The 15,905-nt window shown below is 35.2% G+C and overlaps 1 protein-coding gene across 6 annotated transcripts in view; it reads right to left on the bottom strand.

Annotated features, from left to right (window-relative positions):
* Positions 1 to 15,905, bottom strand: part of TFEC (transcription factor EC) — a 160,232-nt gene that overhangs the window by 68,969 nt on the left and 75,358 nt on the right. The window contains exons 1-3 of one of the 6 annotated variants that reach the window (XM_032276227.1): positions 13,038 to 13,199; positions 11,948 to 11,993; positions 7,264 to 9,493 (exon numbers count right to left, since the gene is read on the bottom strand). The exons of 2 other annotated variants lie outside the window; for them this stretch is intronic. The gene's annotated coding sequence lies outside the window, so the exon portion shown is untranslated. Of the gene's footprint in view, positions 1 to 7,263; positions 9,494 to 11,947; positions 11,994 to 13,037; positions 13,201 to 15,905 lie in introns of those variants that run through there. 3 more of the 6 variants (XM_032276228.1, XM_032276229.1, XM_032276226.1) reach the window with 3 other exon arrangements.

Below are 15,905 nucleotides of genomic sequence, written 5' to 3'. Positions count from 1 at the left end.
ATTATATATATATTCAGGGATATATATATATATGAATTCTCATAGTATTGGCATTTTGTAATCAGTTATTCATGTGCTGTTTCTTATTTATTACCTGTCCTACTGACTACATTCTAAGCTGATTTAGGACAAGCAATTTGTCTCTATTTATTACTGGACATCCAGTGCTGTGCACAGTGTTTGGCAAATGTTAGATTCTTAATAAATATTTATTAAATGAACAAATCAGTGAATGAGGAAAAAAGCCAATAACAGTAATTACTACCACATATTAGGTGTTTATATATGTCAAGACCTATTGCACACATTTTGCATATATTAAACTTTTAATCTTTCCAACAGCCCTATGAGGCAGGAACTATTCAGTGGTGAGTTTACTAAGATAAAGAGAAGTTAAGTAACATGCCAAAGGAAGCATAGCTAGTAGAGCAAGGATTTGAATGCAGGAAGTCTGATTCCAGAGTTCATACTCTCCATCCGCTTTAAAGATTTCAGAATGTCTGATCATAATCAGAAAAGAAATATTGGGGACTTTAGTTATTACAGACAGTCTCCAGGGTTAATGGATGAATGTGAGTGCATGTATGTTTTTAAATGAAACTTGACCAAGTTTATACACACAGCCTAACACGTTACTTGGAGAGAAGTAGGAGATACAAGCAAGAAAGGGTGATTGATTAAGTGACTGAAAAAACACGTATAAGTGAGACCTAACACAAGGAACCTAGCTTTGGTAGGATCATTCATTTTCTGTGAAAGAGGAGGAAAAAAAAAGAGTTGAGGCTGATAAAGGTATTTTAGATTCCTGGAGAGGAGGCTGAAGATTTTTTTTATTAGATTTTCTCAGTAAAGTTGCAGGCAAATTCGTCTATTGAGTGTATAGGGAGAAATGATGAGGTATGAGATTGAGAGAAGTCAAATGCACTAAATATACCAAATGGAATGGAAGATAACGGGCTAGAACAATGCCAGTCGGGTGGGGTAGAGACCCCAACTGAGATGGAAGGCCACCCACCGTTTTGTAAAAGCAATAATCTTCATGTTGTCGTGGGACTATCTTCTACCACAGCAGCCTGGAGGCTGAGCTGATAGGATGCACTGGTCATGGAAAATTAGTTAAAACAGAACAACAGGGCAAGAAGTGACTCTAACTATGAGAACTGATTTAATCATCACAAGAAAGGGTAAAGTCTGTATGTAGAAGGGAGCAATGGCCAGGCCAAAAAGTGAGGGAAAAAAATAGCCAACGGATTAGAAGACTCCATCAAACCAAAGAGAATGTATAGAGAGTGAGAGAGCAAGAGATCGGGAAGGCTGAGAGCTATGGTCCAGGCAAAAACAGTGGATCACTCTGAAAGCTCCTGAGCCTGGGAAACAAGACATTGCTCAATCTACCCTTGTTAACTTTTGCAACAATTTCATCTTTCCCTTCAATTGCTCACTAACTCTCTAAGGAAACAACTCAATGGTCTCATGAATGTCCATGCTTGTATATTCTACCATAAAAGATTTATTGGTAAACTTGTCTACCAATCATACTTCCTTTTCTCAATGGGAAATTATCCCCAAAAGCTGTGGTGTCCAACATTATTTTAGTCCACTTTCTTAAGGCTTATAGACTAGCTCACAACGACAAAATGGTAGCCACCTTCTTAACTTTAAGGGTAATGTTTTCATCATACTAAATTAAAAAATCAGTGATGTATTGCACAGATAATTTGGTTTCTAAATGCTTCCATCATTTTATATCTTTCACCATCAGTGACACAATTTATGTGAGTGTTCTCTATTATTGAAACTGAATATTTTAATACACAGCTACAAAATTATAAAAGAAGCAGGTGACTGGCATAGAATCCAAAGAGAACAGTGAAAAGAACAGATAAGAAGACACCCATACAACATTTTGCTATTTACAGAGCACTTTCTTAACCATTGGCTCATGTAATCCCTTCTATAATCTCTTATTTGATCCTTTTTGATTAGGATTCCTTATTTGATGCATTTCATTGATGAGCTAACTAAGGCTCAGAGAGATTAAGCAGCTTGTGTGATACTTCAATAGCTTGCTTAATTTAAAAATCAAACCAAGTCTGCTTACTTGTATTCTGGTGAACTCAATTTTAAAAATTATATTAATAATAATAGCATAAATTGCTAATAAGTACTGAAAGTTTGCTATGCGTCAGGCATGTTATTTAGAGCTCTACCTGCCTTGCTTCATTTAATCCTCACAGCAAGCCAGTGAGGTGAGCCGCCTTATTCTCTACCTACAACATAATGCCTGAGAAAGTGGAGCCAGAGGCTAGGTTAAGGACCTCTGAAGGAAAGCAATATACACACTCACTCTTCACTACTGAGTCTTTGTTCCTAATCACTTAATAATTATTAAAACAAAGCTTTTGCTTGTCAAATTAACATTATCATTATTATTATTATTATTATTATTAATTTGAATGAGAATACCTAGTGAAGAGGAGGGAGCAATCCAACAGGCTTGAGTTGCTGCTAGGGAGATACATTTGGACAATACATTTTTAAAACATAAGAAAATAGTTCTGAATGTGTAAAAGATTTGAAGCATCAGGATGACCACTGAAACATTATTAATAATGATTCTATAATGTAAAGAACATATAAAATTTAAATATATACCCCAGTGACCTCGTATAGCATTCTTTAAACTATGGGACTGAATTTAGTTTTCTCTTTTATTCAGGTCAAAGGGATTCATTGCTAAAAAACAATCGTAATAGAATTAGAAACCATAAACCTGCAAAGCAAAGCTAACCTGTCTTCTTTACTTGTCTTAATCACACACAAAAAAACTTTAAATATAATACATAAAATGACTCTAAGAGAAAATATGACTGCTTAGCAATTTTAAGAAAAGTGTCATTACTTTAAAGTGATTACTGACACTCTGGCCCTAAAATCTATCTAATCTTACCATTAGATTTATTGTTTTTAAAGTACAGGAGATAGCATCTAAGTTCTGAACATTTAGAAAACATATTCACAGGAAAAGTTAAAATTTTAGGCAAATTAAGGAGGAGCACATGAATAAGACTTTCAAACAATAACAGGATATTTCAAACTCTCAATATGAATACATTAGAATATTCAGCCAACATAAAACAGACTTTATAAAAACGTGCTTACAACAGACAATAACCTCATTATGTTCTCCTCATAAAATCCAACAGTACAACGTGAGAATAAATTATTCCTTCCATCCTTATGGTGTTATTTTTGTCTTGCCCAAACCTGGGAGCTTATATGAAAGTAAATTTTCTAAAGGAACATAAGAATTGATACATAAAAGCATTTCCTTTTAAAAAGTCATGCAAATAATAATTCCAGCCAAATTCTCCTTCCTCTCATAAATGGTTTTGTTTGGCATTTTGTTTTTCTTTTCTCTCATAGCTTCTTCTTTAAAATAATTACCATTAAAGACAAGGTCAACTCTGCCTACCACAGGTTAAAAATGACTGAAATGGTAACCCATATCTGAGAAGTCATTTGCTGTTATATATCTATTACCAATGCTTCAGAAGAGTAAGGAAATAATGCCTTATTAGGCAATGCACATTAAGGTAGAGTTTCAAACTTATTGAACTCTGTATGTGCACAGGGGAAAAATGTGATGGTGTTGTAGCCTATAAATATATTGTCAGCTCTAGCAAGCAAAGAGACATCTCACTCCAGAAAGTCAAATGCTGCAATATGTCACTTTCAAACTTTTTTCACTGGTCCCCAAAAAATAGGTATAGATTTCAAATAAAGTTATTTAAAGTAGATTCTGGTATACAGACACCCACGTCCTCCAAAGTTAAATTTTCCAGTTAAACCATCTCCAGTCAATCTGACCACTTCAACCTGACAGGTAAGCCAAGAAATAAGCAGTCAGTGGGCCAAAATCTGTCAAAATGGTTTGCTTAACTGGTGATTACTTTTTGATTGACTTGAGCAGTCAAGTTAATCAGAACAGTCAAACCAGGTTTTCAATATATACAGTTTTAGCTCTTCCTGTTTTAGTAGGTGCGCCCTGTTTATATATTTGAGGAGAGTTTTATTAGGTTATATTGTTTAAGAGAAACAAGTCAAGAAAGTTGTGAGCAACTCGTTTGACAATAAGGGCTCCCCTCAGAGTTGGTCCTCAGTTTCAGCACTGGGGAGAACAGGCTTATTGGCCCTGCCTGAGAGCTATGAAAGGTGCAAGCATAAAGGGTGGCCAGGAGAGAAGCATTAGGGAAGCACCTGCGTGCCCAGCTCTTGACATGTCCCGGTTACAAGACTGAGACATCTGTCCTCTAACAAGGAGGGGATAAGGGAATGGGCAATCTTTTTATAAATGGAGATTTATAAAAAAGACACAAAAGAACCCAGTGGAGGGTTTGATGACATTGATGCCACTGTTGACAGTGGTTTTCCATTCTCAGTGTAAATAGCCATTTTTGTCAGGAGAAACAGAAATTTTAAGAATCCCTTTAATTTAAAAATGAGGATGAAGGCAATTTAATTTCTCAGCTTTCACAAATGACAACCTTGAAATGCAGTCTAACGTGTGTTAAAAAGCATTGTCTGAGCAGCAGCGAAAATTGCAGATTTTGGAATTAGCCCACCTAGTTTCAAACCTGGGCTCCTACTGACAAGCTATATACCTTGGAGCCACATATTTCCTTCCCTGTTTGTTAAGTAGCCTTATCGTTGAAATGAATAAAATTAAACAACTCAATTCCCAGAGTTATTTTGATTACTAAGTGGTGAAATGTCATTAAAATCATTTCAACAAGGTAGGGTAAGGAACACTTGCTATGGAGAGGTATGGTCCAGGTCAAGTTCACCATAACTATGAGAGCATCTTTTTCAAATATAGTATTTTGTAATGTACAGGACTTCTTTTTTACTGGTGTCTTATATTTAAGTTTTGCTTTAATTAACAGTTTTATCTTTAGTATCTTCATAACTTATTTAAAAGCAGCACTAGCTGGGCACAGTGGCTCACGCCTGTAATCCCAGCACTTTGGGAGGCTGAGGTGGGTGGATCACAAGGTCAAGAGTTCGAGACCATTCTGGCTAACATGGCGAAACCCCATCTCTACAAAAATACAAAAAATTAGCTGGGCGTGGTGACAGGCGCCTGTAATTCCAGCTACTCAGAAGGCTGAAACAAGAGAATCACTTGAACCCGGGAGGCGAAGGTTGCAGTGGGCAGAGATTGACCACTGCACTCCAGCCTGGGCAACAGAGCAAGACTTCCCATCCAAAAAAACAACAACAAAAAAAAAACAGCACTAAAAAGAATACAGGCTAAAGTTGCCAGGTCACTATTCTATATAGGCATTGAACTAGACACTTTACCCTTCCTTTGTTATTTAATAACCATGAAACTCTGTGAGGTAGATCAGTTTTACAAGTGAAGACACTGAGTTTCAATCAAATTATATAACCTGTCTGGGATCAAACACCTGATTAATGGCAGAGCTGATTTAAAATTAAAATGTAACTGGCTTGCTTTAAAATCTACTAAGAGCCCATAATATAACAAATATCTAATTAACAATAACAAATTTATGGATCTTCCAGCAAAAAAGAGTGGTTTATATTGTAGGTTCATGACTTCCTAAAGAGAGACATTTGTCTATTAGGCCTCTAAAGTTATTATAAGTAAATCACAAGAACTAGAATAATTTAACGCTGATCTAGCACATCCAGAAACCAATCTTATTTCCACTTTCTGCATTGCCACTTTGGATTTCAAAACAATTTTTAAAAATCTGAAAGATAAGACTCACCTATTTTAAAGGACTTAGAGGTATATAAGATTTCAAAGACCAATTAATTCAGCAAATAAAGATAGAATGGTTTGTTATTTGAAAATGGTTCAAGCATCAATTAATATCCTGAAAACTGAGAAATTCTTGTGACATCAAAATAATTTCATACTGTTTTCTTGGGTGATTTTTCAGTCATAGATAGAGATAATACTCTTTTACAGTATTGTGCAAAAAAAGCTAAAGACTCTGAAGGAGCATGAATGAATCGAACCTCTAGAAGGAACCTAGGCTTCCAGCTAAAACTCACCCTCAGAGGGTGTAATCTAACATACAGCACGAACATCTCAAGAGACTTGCCCTAGGTCAGTTCATCTCTCTGTGATGCCATATCCTCCAGATGGAAATAAAAACAGTGAACTCTTTTAAATGTGCCCTATGGTCTGATTAAAGATTGAAAAGGGCTCTAAAAATCCACAGCACTCCCAGGGAAAAATGCTAAATATCATTATCATTATTACACCAAATGCCATAATTTGGTCTCCTCAGATTCCCTTTTTATGTAGATTCCATCACACTCTGACTTTTGACTTTTCGCCTCTTTGACCAAATCTCCAATGACAAAGCAAAGGGAAATGTTGAGGCAATTAGTGGGAAATGGAAGCAATTAATTCCCTTTTTTAGTGGAGACCTGGCCTCTGTGAACCATTTTAACCAAAAATAATCAATGACCTTTCTCTGACCAAACTGAAGCAAATCTACTTGATATTTGTCACTGGTTATCCATCTTCTGCTTCGACATTAATGAGTCTCTTCACTTTGCCCCTTTCTTTTATGAAATAGAGCCATCTTTTCTGGTCCCATATTACCTCTGCAACTGCTATTTTTGCAAATTTAATACAGTCAAAGGCCTCATTATCCATGTGTAAGCCTAGAAACCATTTTTCGCAAAACCATGCTTTCTGATTTTCTCCCACCCTTCTCTCTTGACCTGTTTCCCCTTCTGTTCTATAGAGATGGGATCTTGTTCAAAATCAATCAAAGAGAACAACAAAGATAAAGTTTAAATTTAAAAGGGTCCAAGAAAAGATTGCACAATCCATCTGGGTCTAAACAGCATACAGACCTAGGTCTAAATCCTTGGCCAATCATTGCTCACTGTTCAGCTTTCACCTTAGGAAAGTTACTTATCCTTCACAAATTTCACTCTTCTCTTCTGAACACTGAAAACAACAGCACTTGCCCCAAGTGTCTTATCAGACTTAAATTACATGATACACGTTAAAGTCTTTAGTATGTGAGGAGAGCCCAATCGATGTTTCCTATTACCACCTGTTTTAAAGAAGAGGAGAATATTTCATAAAATATACTGGTTTTGATACTCAATACAACTCTTCTAAAATGAATTCTACTCAAGCAAGAGTATTCAGCATTCAGGGTTTCTTTTGTCCCCCCGATAAGTAGAGGACTTGAAATTTTGCCTTACCCATTTATTTTATACATTATTTCCATCTTCTATCATATTCCAGAATATCTTTGCTTGCTATTTTGTGGTTGTTGTTGCTGCTGTTGTTTGTTTGTTTCATCTTTAGACAAATACCCCTTAAGCAACTGTTCATCAGCTGTCACATATCACACTAAGTGTGGTCCAATAGGCCTGAATCCAAGTGAATTTAGAAACAGCTCAGTAAAACCAGTGTTTCATATAAAAACAAATGGAGATGCAAATGAATTGGCAATACATTTTAAGAAAATATGGAACACTAGAGATGTCCTGTGAAGAAAAGGCAAATTAACAGCTACTTCTCAAATTATGCAAGGAGTTGCTTTATTCTCTACTTCATTTTTTTCTAAAAAGCTCTGTCCTAAGGCAGACTTCTCTGAGGCTGTTTTAATAGGACAAAATATTAAGGAAAACAAGGCCAGACATATGAGACATTGGCCTATTGTTATGCTCTGTACTCTGAAAATCTTTTAGAAATGTGGGATCAAGGCCCTCAAAGGAAGGAGGAGAGAGGTCCTTTCTTTGCACTGTGAACTAGATTTCCAATCTTAGAGTTCCTGTATCCAATCCAAGTTTGATTTCTCAAGAGTAAATTCAGAGCTGCTCTTCAGATACAGCAGACCTAGATTTAAGCACCACCAGACACTTCAACCTTCACCCTCAGGCCCAGCCCCAGCCTTTCACTCTCCACACTAGATATTAATTCAACGTGAAATCTTCAGGAAATACACACACCCCCACACACACACACACACACACACGCACACAGACTTATTCATAGTCACATGTCAAGTTGGTAGCAAGCTAAAAATGCTGAACTTCTGACTTCCCATTTCAGAGTGTATTCTATCAAATGAAGCAACCACAAAGAAATCACTGAATCACTTGTAAATATTTGCTCAGTCCACTGGTTTGCTAATCCATGTTAAGTTCAAGTGATTATTGCTACAGTGAAAAATGTAGTACATCACCTTCAATTTTCTTATGAAGCGCATTCTATCATCTTTTCAGCATCTCTGTTCTTGCCAAAGATGCAACTATTTTGCAAGGTATTACCCAGAGTCACCACATACAGTCATTTTTGCTATTTTAAATCAGATACAGGAATACGCTATCAACAAAAATTTAAAACTAGTAACTTCAGTCTTTCACCCTCTAATGTGTCTTCCAACTGATCAGGGCCTTAGAGATCCTGCTAAAACATAATTAAATCAAGCTCCTCCTCTGAGTAAAACCAAACAACTCCTAAAAGTATAGCTGTTCATGGTCTGCCCCCACCTTAACTCTCCAGCCTTATTCATGTTATTTCACACAATGGTTCCACTTCTAATCAAAGACCCATGAATATGCTGTGCTTTTCACAAGTCTGCACATTCTATAGTCTTTCAATCCACTTGACCTTTTGTCCCAATGTGTTTGCCTGCCTAAAGAATAGCTCATTCATTTTAAAGATATGCTTCAGCCTTCATCTCTTTGAACCCTTTCCAGATTAGCAGATAATTCATATATGCTTTTATTGTAACATTTGTCTCTGTAATTAATTGTTGAAATGCCTGAACTGCTCATTGACAGGCACCATAACTTATGCATCTTAGCATCCTCAGAACCTAGTACCACACCAGGTACACTCCTCCTCTACTTACATACCTCCATCTTAACTAACTTAATAGATATTAACTAAATTACTAAACAAGGTAAAATCACGTATTGTTTTCCTTCTCCAGAAAATGGTGTTGTCAGTCATGTCACTGGGAAGATTCATCCACTAGCTTATTCCCACTCTAAAAGTGGATATTCACAGAGTTTTCCAAACACTGTTAGAAGGGCTAATAGAGAAAAATGATTGTTTGCAACAAAAGCAATAGATGTTTTAAAATTTGAAAGCAAAGTCAAAGTAAAGAAGGTTGAATACGTCCACGGAAAAATCTTTAACAGTAGGTGCAATTTTGATGAAAAGAGCAGATCATCCATCACATAAAAATTGCCTTGCCCATGTGAAGGACAGTCATAAGCTATAGAAGAGGAAAAGTGATTGGCTAAATGCGGAGAAACACTAAAGACTATTACTTAAAGACCAGATGCCTCTTAGCCAAATGTTACTAAGAAGAAGCCTAGAATTTTACCAGAATTGAAAGTCTAGTGGTGAAAATACTGCTGACAAAATTTCTTTTGCAGACCTCAGATGGTTCAGTGTCTTCAAATCCATTTGAATCTGTACAGGATCAAAGGGAACAGAGTGTAAACATATTAGCCGCTGAGAAGTTCTCTGCAAACATTGGCAGGGATCAATACCTGTGTATAGAGATATTGTCAATAATACAGCAGGTACTGGCCTAGAGTTTTGGAGAGTGGGGAAAGATGCTGCATAGAATGAGTGCTGCACATGAGAAACGTAATATAGCCAAACATTTGATTGAACAGAAAGTCCAGGCTTAGCCAGGTGCGGTGGCTCATGCCTGTAGCTCTAGCACTGTGAGAGGCTGAGGCAAGCAGATCACTTGAGTCCAGGAGTTTGAGACCAGCCATGGCAAGAACCCCATCTCTACAAAATAATACAAAACAGAAACTTGGCTGGGCATGGTGGTGCACGCCTGCAGTATCAGCTACTAGGGAGCATGGAGGTGGGAGGATCTCTCCAGCCCAGGAGGTCAAGACTGCAGTGAGTCCTGATCAATCCACTACACTCCAGCCTTGGTGACAGAGTGAGACCCTGTCTCAAAAAACTTTTTTTAAATGTGCAGGCTCACATTCTTATTTGAGTGGAAATACATATAAGGAAGGTGAGCACTGGAAACATGTTTGTGCAAGGAAGAAATAAAGAAGGGAATGAAGCGGGGTATAAAGAAGTCTCTGGCTCAGTGGCAAACAGAGAACGAATGTTTCAAGAAGAGAGACGACTTGAAAACACCCTTCCATGGTAACTCTTAGGAAGGAACGTTAGAAGGCATGAGAAACCTTATTAAAACTCCATCTATATGTCCTAGACTCTCTTCTCAATTACTTTTTTTTAGATCTATTTTCGAATTCTCACCTATTCTTTCAAACCTGAAAATAGAAAAGAGAAACGAAAACCTAACAGGTTTTTAAGATCACTAGGCTCAACTTCCCTCTATTTCCTGAGAGCAACTGAAAAACTGGGAAGAAGAGTTTTCTCTCCTTGACCAATCCAATCTTAAACCTGGTCACTGAGGGTGTTCTACATCCATCTTACTATTTCACTTTTTCAATTATACAGATTCTCCCAATTTTCCTAACATTTAGCATAAACTACCTCTAATATTCTTCTATGCTTTTTTGCTTATTGGTGTGTAAAGGCCAAGACTTTTTATGCTCCAATAAATACAATTTAATGGAATCACAAAACCATCTATCATCAGCTAACCTCTCATAGGCAAAGTTTTGTCTGCCAAATTTTTATAAATCTCCAAACAGAGAATTCTACAGATTTCTCTAATTAGCTGGCATTCACAATTCTATATAACAAGGAATGCTTTTGAAAATTAGTTTCTTGCTGTTTGTTTTTCTTTTCCTACAAGACAACTGTTAACCCCTCTCTTCATAGGCTATGACTTTGCAGATGATTGTCATTCCTACTGCTCTATGCCTCCCAGACTCTTCTTAAACACCCCAGCAAAGCCTGAGCAGGAACCACGCTTTGCACTATGCATGTGTTTTGTTTTGGTGACAAATAGTTCAAAATTGCAATATATGTGTAAACACCACCTTTCTGGATCTGCTAGCACTCCATATCATAATCCAGTATTTTTTACTTAAGAGTTTTCATCTCCTTGAAGAGTCTAGAATGTCTAATTGGAAGTCAGATAGCTTTATTGGTACAATAATTTATAAAAGATCAAGTGATTCCTTTTCAACTATTATGGAAAATATTTTATCAATAGCCATAATGATTCCATTTGAGTTATATTTCACTAGTTTATCTAAAACCATTGTGTAAGAATATTTTGTTTCTTTCAGTTTCTTCTTTCCTTATTTCTCCTTTCCGACTATTCAAACAACTGTTTTCAAAACTGTTTTACTTCCACTGTATAAGTTAGTACTATTGCTGAAAATTTCACCATGCTAAAAATTTACATCCTATTTAAATATATTGCAATTATTTTGGTCTATCTAGAGCTTAAAACAAATCCTGTGCCACAGTTATTAAAATTAAGCTGACTTTTAAGAAACATTTTTCAGCTTGTTTCATTTTTGACGTGAACTCCAAGTTTCACTTCAACAAAATGTACTACATTGAACCATTCTACTGTTTTGAAATAAAACTGAAAACTTAAAAAAAAGTAGTAATAACCCAAACCAAGGAAATATACATGAAAATTATATGTATTCCATTTGTTTTAGAGCTAAAAAAAATTTTTTTAATGAAAATTCTTAAAAAGAGATCTTAAAGTTTAGCCTACTTAGGTAGCTTCCATCAAAAATGAAAGCATAAATTTAAAAGATACTTGAACATGTATTGCTACACTCAAATTAAAATAGAAATGAAGCAGAATTGTCTAATCTTGATAATAAACTCCATACTCTGTTTCACTTTGCTTTGCTGACATACTTTTTGAATAGGAAATAATCATGAAGGTTACTTTAAACTCTTAAAGTTCAATGAAGTTTCTCATAAATAATAAACTACCCAAAATGAATTTGAAATTACCTCAGGTTTCTCTTTCACTTAAAATGCATATTCCAAATGAAATATTCTGAAACAATATTGAAAGTAGGAGTTATAGTTTATGCAAATAAATATGAAGTTATACATCATTTATATAAGTAAATGTATATATACAGCACATGTATGTATGTACATGTGTGTAAATATCTTCATATATATCTTAATCTTAAAGTTTCTACTACAACTCTTTTAATTATTACAATTGAAAACTATTACTTTAAAAAAGGTTATTGCTGGGAGGTTGTGGCAGGCAGGTCACCTGAGGTCAGGAGTTCAAGACCAGCCTGGCCAATATGGTGAAACCCTGACTCTACTAAAGATACAAACAAAACAAAATAAAACAAAACAAAACAAATTAGCCAAGCGTGGTGGCATGCTCCTGTAATCCAGCTACCTGGGAGGCTGAGGCAGGAGAATTGGTTGAACCCAGGAGGCAGAGGTTGCAGTGAGCCAAGATTTCACCATTGCACTCCAGCCTAGGCAACAGGGTAATACTTTGTCTCAAAAAAAAAAAAAAAAAGTTATTGCATTGAGATACTTGACATCTTCTATACAAGCTATTTTGATCCACATCTGCATAAAATATTAGAACTTTTTTTTAGTTTAAAAAAAACAATATATACTAATATGCCATATGATGCTATTTTGCTAAGAATAGAACTCATATTTTCTTACCTTTAAAAGCCAGTAAAATAGATATTACTCAAATGTAAACAGAAATTAATATTTACTCATAAAGTAACATATGTAAGAGGCAACAAAATGTTGAATCATGTTCCAATTTAGTAAATAGCTGAAAATATTAAACTGAAAGAATAAATCACTTTGGTTATCATGAACTAAAACAGTGATTTCCAGATCTTGATTAAAATAAGACATAGAGTTTCAGACATATTTCCCCTAAATAATAGCAAATCACAGCTTGACTACTCAAATATCCTGATACCTAGTTAACATAAAAGATGAAATTATAAGCAAGCCACACATATCAAAATAAAAACAAGTATTGATTAGTTTGTCTTCCTAGTTTGTTTAAAGTACAGAAAATTAACCTGCCAGTTTAATTACCTACCAGCAATGACTGGATTTTATCAGTGTTATCACCTCTACAAACAGCACCAAATTATCATCTCTCTTCCCATAGCAAGAGCACCATGCCAGAAGAGACAACCAAAGTAAACGATCTAGCTGTGAGTAATGAAAACTTAGGGCTGGTTGGAATCCACTTAGTTGAGGAAAGAGAAAAGAGAAGTGGCTCATTAGGGCATTTCCTGAACCATAGTTGGAATTTCAGTTAAGGAAGAAGAAATGACACAGCAGTTTCAAGTTAAGACGACTTCCTTTCTTTATCTGAAATATGCCACTAATTTGAGAAAGAGCACTCCTACAAAACTACTCCACAATACTGTGGCCACAGTAAAAGCTCTTGTTGGTCCCATTGTTGCTCCATAATTAACAGTTCTTCCCAGAATATACACAAGCAGTATATGATTGTTATCAAAATGGACTGAGATTCTACATTTATTGCAACATGCTATGCTTCACAATAAACATTTCTTCAAAAAATTGGCCTGCACCATTTTTTTTTCAATTTTAATAATTGCACGTTTGTTTAGAGTATTAATAGATTTTGAGTTTTTGTTTAAGGCCATTACATTTCCCATATTTTCTATAATCACATTTTTCTTACATATGATTTTACTCTTAAAGTGATTCCAGGATAATTTTTATCTTGTCCAAGAATAGTTTATCTTCACATATACAGTTCAGCTTAAGCAGTTCCTTTTCATTATTATTATTTATATCCAAATGTAGTTTGTATTTTTAAGTGACATGAATACAGGATACCCACTGTCTTTAGGAATAAAACTGATAAAGAGGTCTCATTTTGTGTATTAGGCACCACAGGAACTTAAACTGGAAAGATATGACTTTGTTTCCACCCTGTAATTCATGCTGTCAAACTCTGCATTCATTCTTGTAACATTACACAACTCTCTTGTTTTATCCATATTTTTAAAAAATATACAAAGCAAGGCATTATGCAAGCTACTAAAGTTTCATGTGAAGGTTACATTCAGATTTCTCTTGCCTTTGTTTTCTTTTTTTTTCTTTTTTTTTTTTTCCCATTTGTTTATTTTATTGCATTTTAGGTTTTGGGGTACATGTGAAGAACATGCAGAATTGTTGCATAGGAACACACATGGCAGTGTGATTTGCTGCCTTCCTCCCCATCACCTACATCTGGCATTTCTCCCCTTGCTATCTCTCCCCAGCTTCCCACCCCCCACCCTCCCTCCCCTATTTCCCCCAAACTGACCCCAGTGTGTAGCGCTCCCCTCCCTGTGTCCATGTGTTCTTGCCTTTGTTTTCTAAATATTGTGTAACTAAATTGACATTTGTGTTTGTAAAGAAGTGGAGGTTATGTGAAAATATTTCAGCAGTATATCTTCCATAACAACTTCAAAGTTATTAATTTAAAGAATTGTTCTGTCACTATCAATAGTACATTTTTTAGTCACCTTACCTTTTCTGGTTATTTTTTCATATATCTAAATCTCCTAAGGTGATTCGAAATAGTAAATAATTAAGTGCAAATCAATGATTTGGATTAGTATTAGAAATAAACAACATTCATATCAGAAACATTGTAAGAAAAGAAAATATTTGGGATTTTAACTCACTAGAAAATACTTTAGATTGAATTAGAGTTTAATACATTTGTATGATACACTCTATTGAGCATATTTAATATATTTGTATAAAATATATTTGTGAGATTCAGAAGGTAAATTTAAAGCTGTATTACTATGTGGGCTTCAAAAGTTGGAAGCATGCACATGGATGCATATTCACACCTGAAGGAATAAGCATCCATTTGTTAATATTAGTTATTTCTTAATGGTGGTACAATCGGGTAGTTATAATATGATTTTACATTTGTATCTATTGCTTCTATATTTTATATAAAGTGTGGAAATTTCTCTACCTAAAAACAGAAACACCATCCAACAACAGCAATCTTGTTGCTAGGTATATGCCCAAAGGAATATAAATCAATCTATTATAAAGACACATGGACACATATGTTCACTGCAGCACTATTCACGGAGGAAAGACATGGAATCAACCTAAATGTCCATCAATGGTAGACTGGATAAAGAAAATGTAGTGCATATATACCTTAGAATACTATATAGTCATAAAAAGGAATAAAATCATGTCCTTTGCCAGAACATGGATGGAGCTGGAGGCCGTTATCATTAGCAAACTAATGCAGGAACAGAAAACCAAATACTGCATGTTCTCGCTTATAAGCGGAAGCTACATTATGATAACATGTGGACACATAGAGGGGAACAACACACACTGGGGTCTATCAGAGGGTGGAAGGTTGGACAAGGGAGAAGATCAGGAAAAATAACTAATGAACAGTAGTCTTAATACTTGGGCAACAAAATAATCTATACAACAAACCCTCATGACACAAGTTTACCTATATAACAAACCTGCACATGTACCGCTAAACTTAAGAGTTGATTAAAAAAATATATGCATGTTGTTTCTAATAAAATATAGTTTTCATTTCAAAAATAGTTTATAAATCAAACTTTTAGTATTAGTATACTACTTGCCACAAAATAATTTTACCACAAATTATCTGCTCCCTTATGACAATAATAAGGGAAATCTTATAAATAACTGATACAATTTAAATCCTATCTTCTGTCTTTACCTGATTGATGTTTATAGACTCCCTGCAAGAAGCATTTCAGTTAATCACGTGACAAAGAAATAGGCAAGACATCTTCTCATGATTCATAAAAACAACAACAACAAAGAAAAAAACGCTTTGTTTCTGAGAGTGTATCCTTTCTCCTCACATTTAAATGGGCAAGTGCTGGTCATTCTATGCCTAAAATTCTTCTCACAAAGAAGA

Source organism: Sapajus apella, unplaced genomic scaffold (assembly GCF_009761245.1).
Source record: "Sapajus apella isolate SASKATOON/1434 unplaced genomic scaffold, GSC_monkey_1.0 scaffold7, whole genome shotgun sequence".
In the NCBI taxonomy this organism is placed as follows: domain Eukaryota; kingdom Metazoa; phylum Chordata; class Mammalia; order Primates; family Cebidae; genus Sapajus; species Sapajus apella.
The sequence above is the reverse complement of the archived record's forward strand: the minus strand, read 5'-3'. Positions and strand labels throughout refer to the sequence as shown.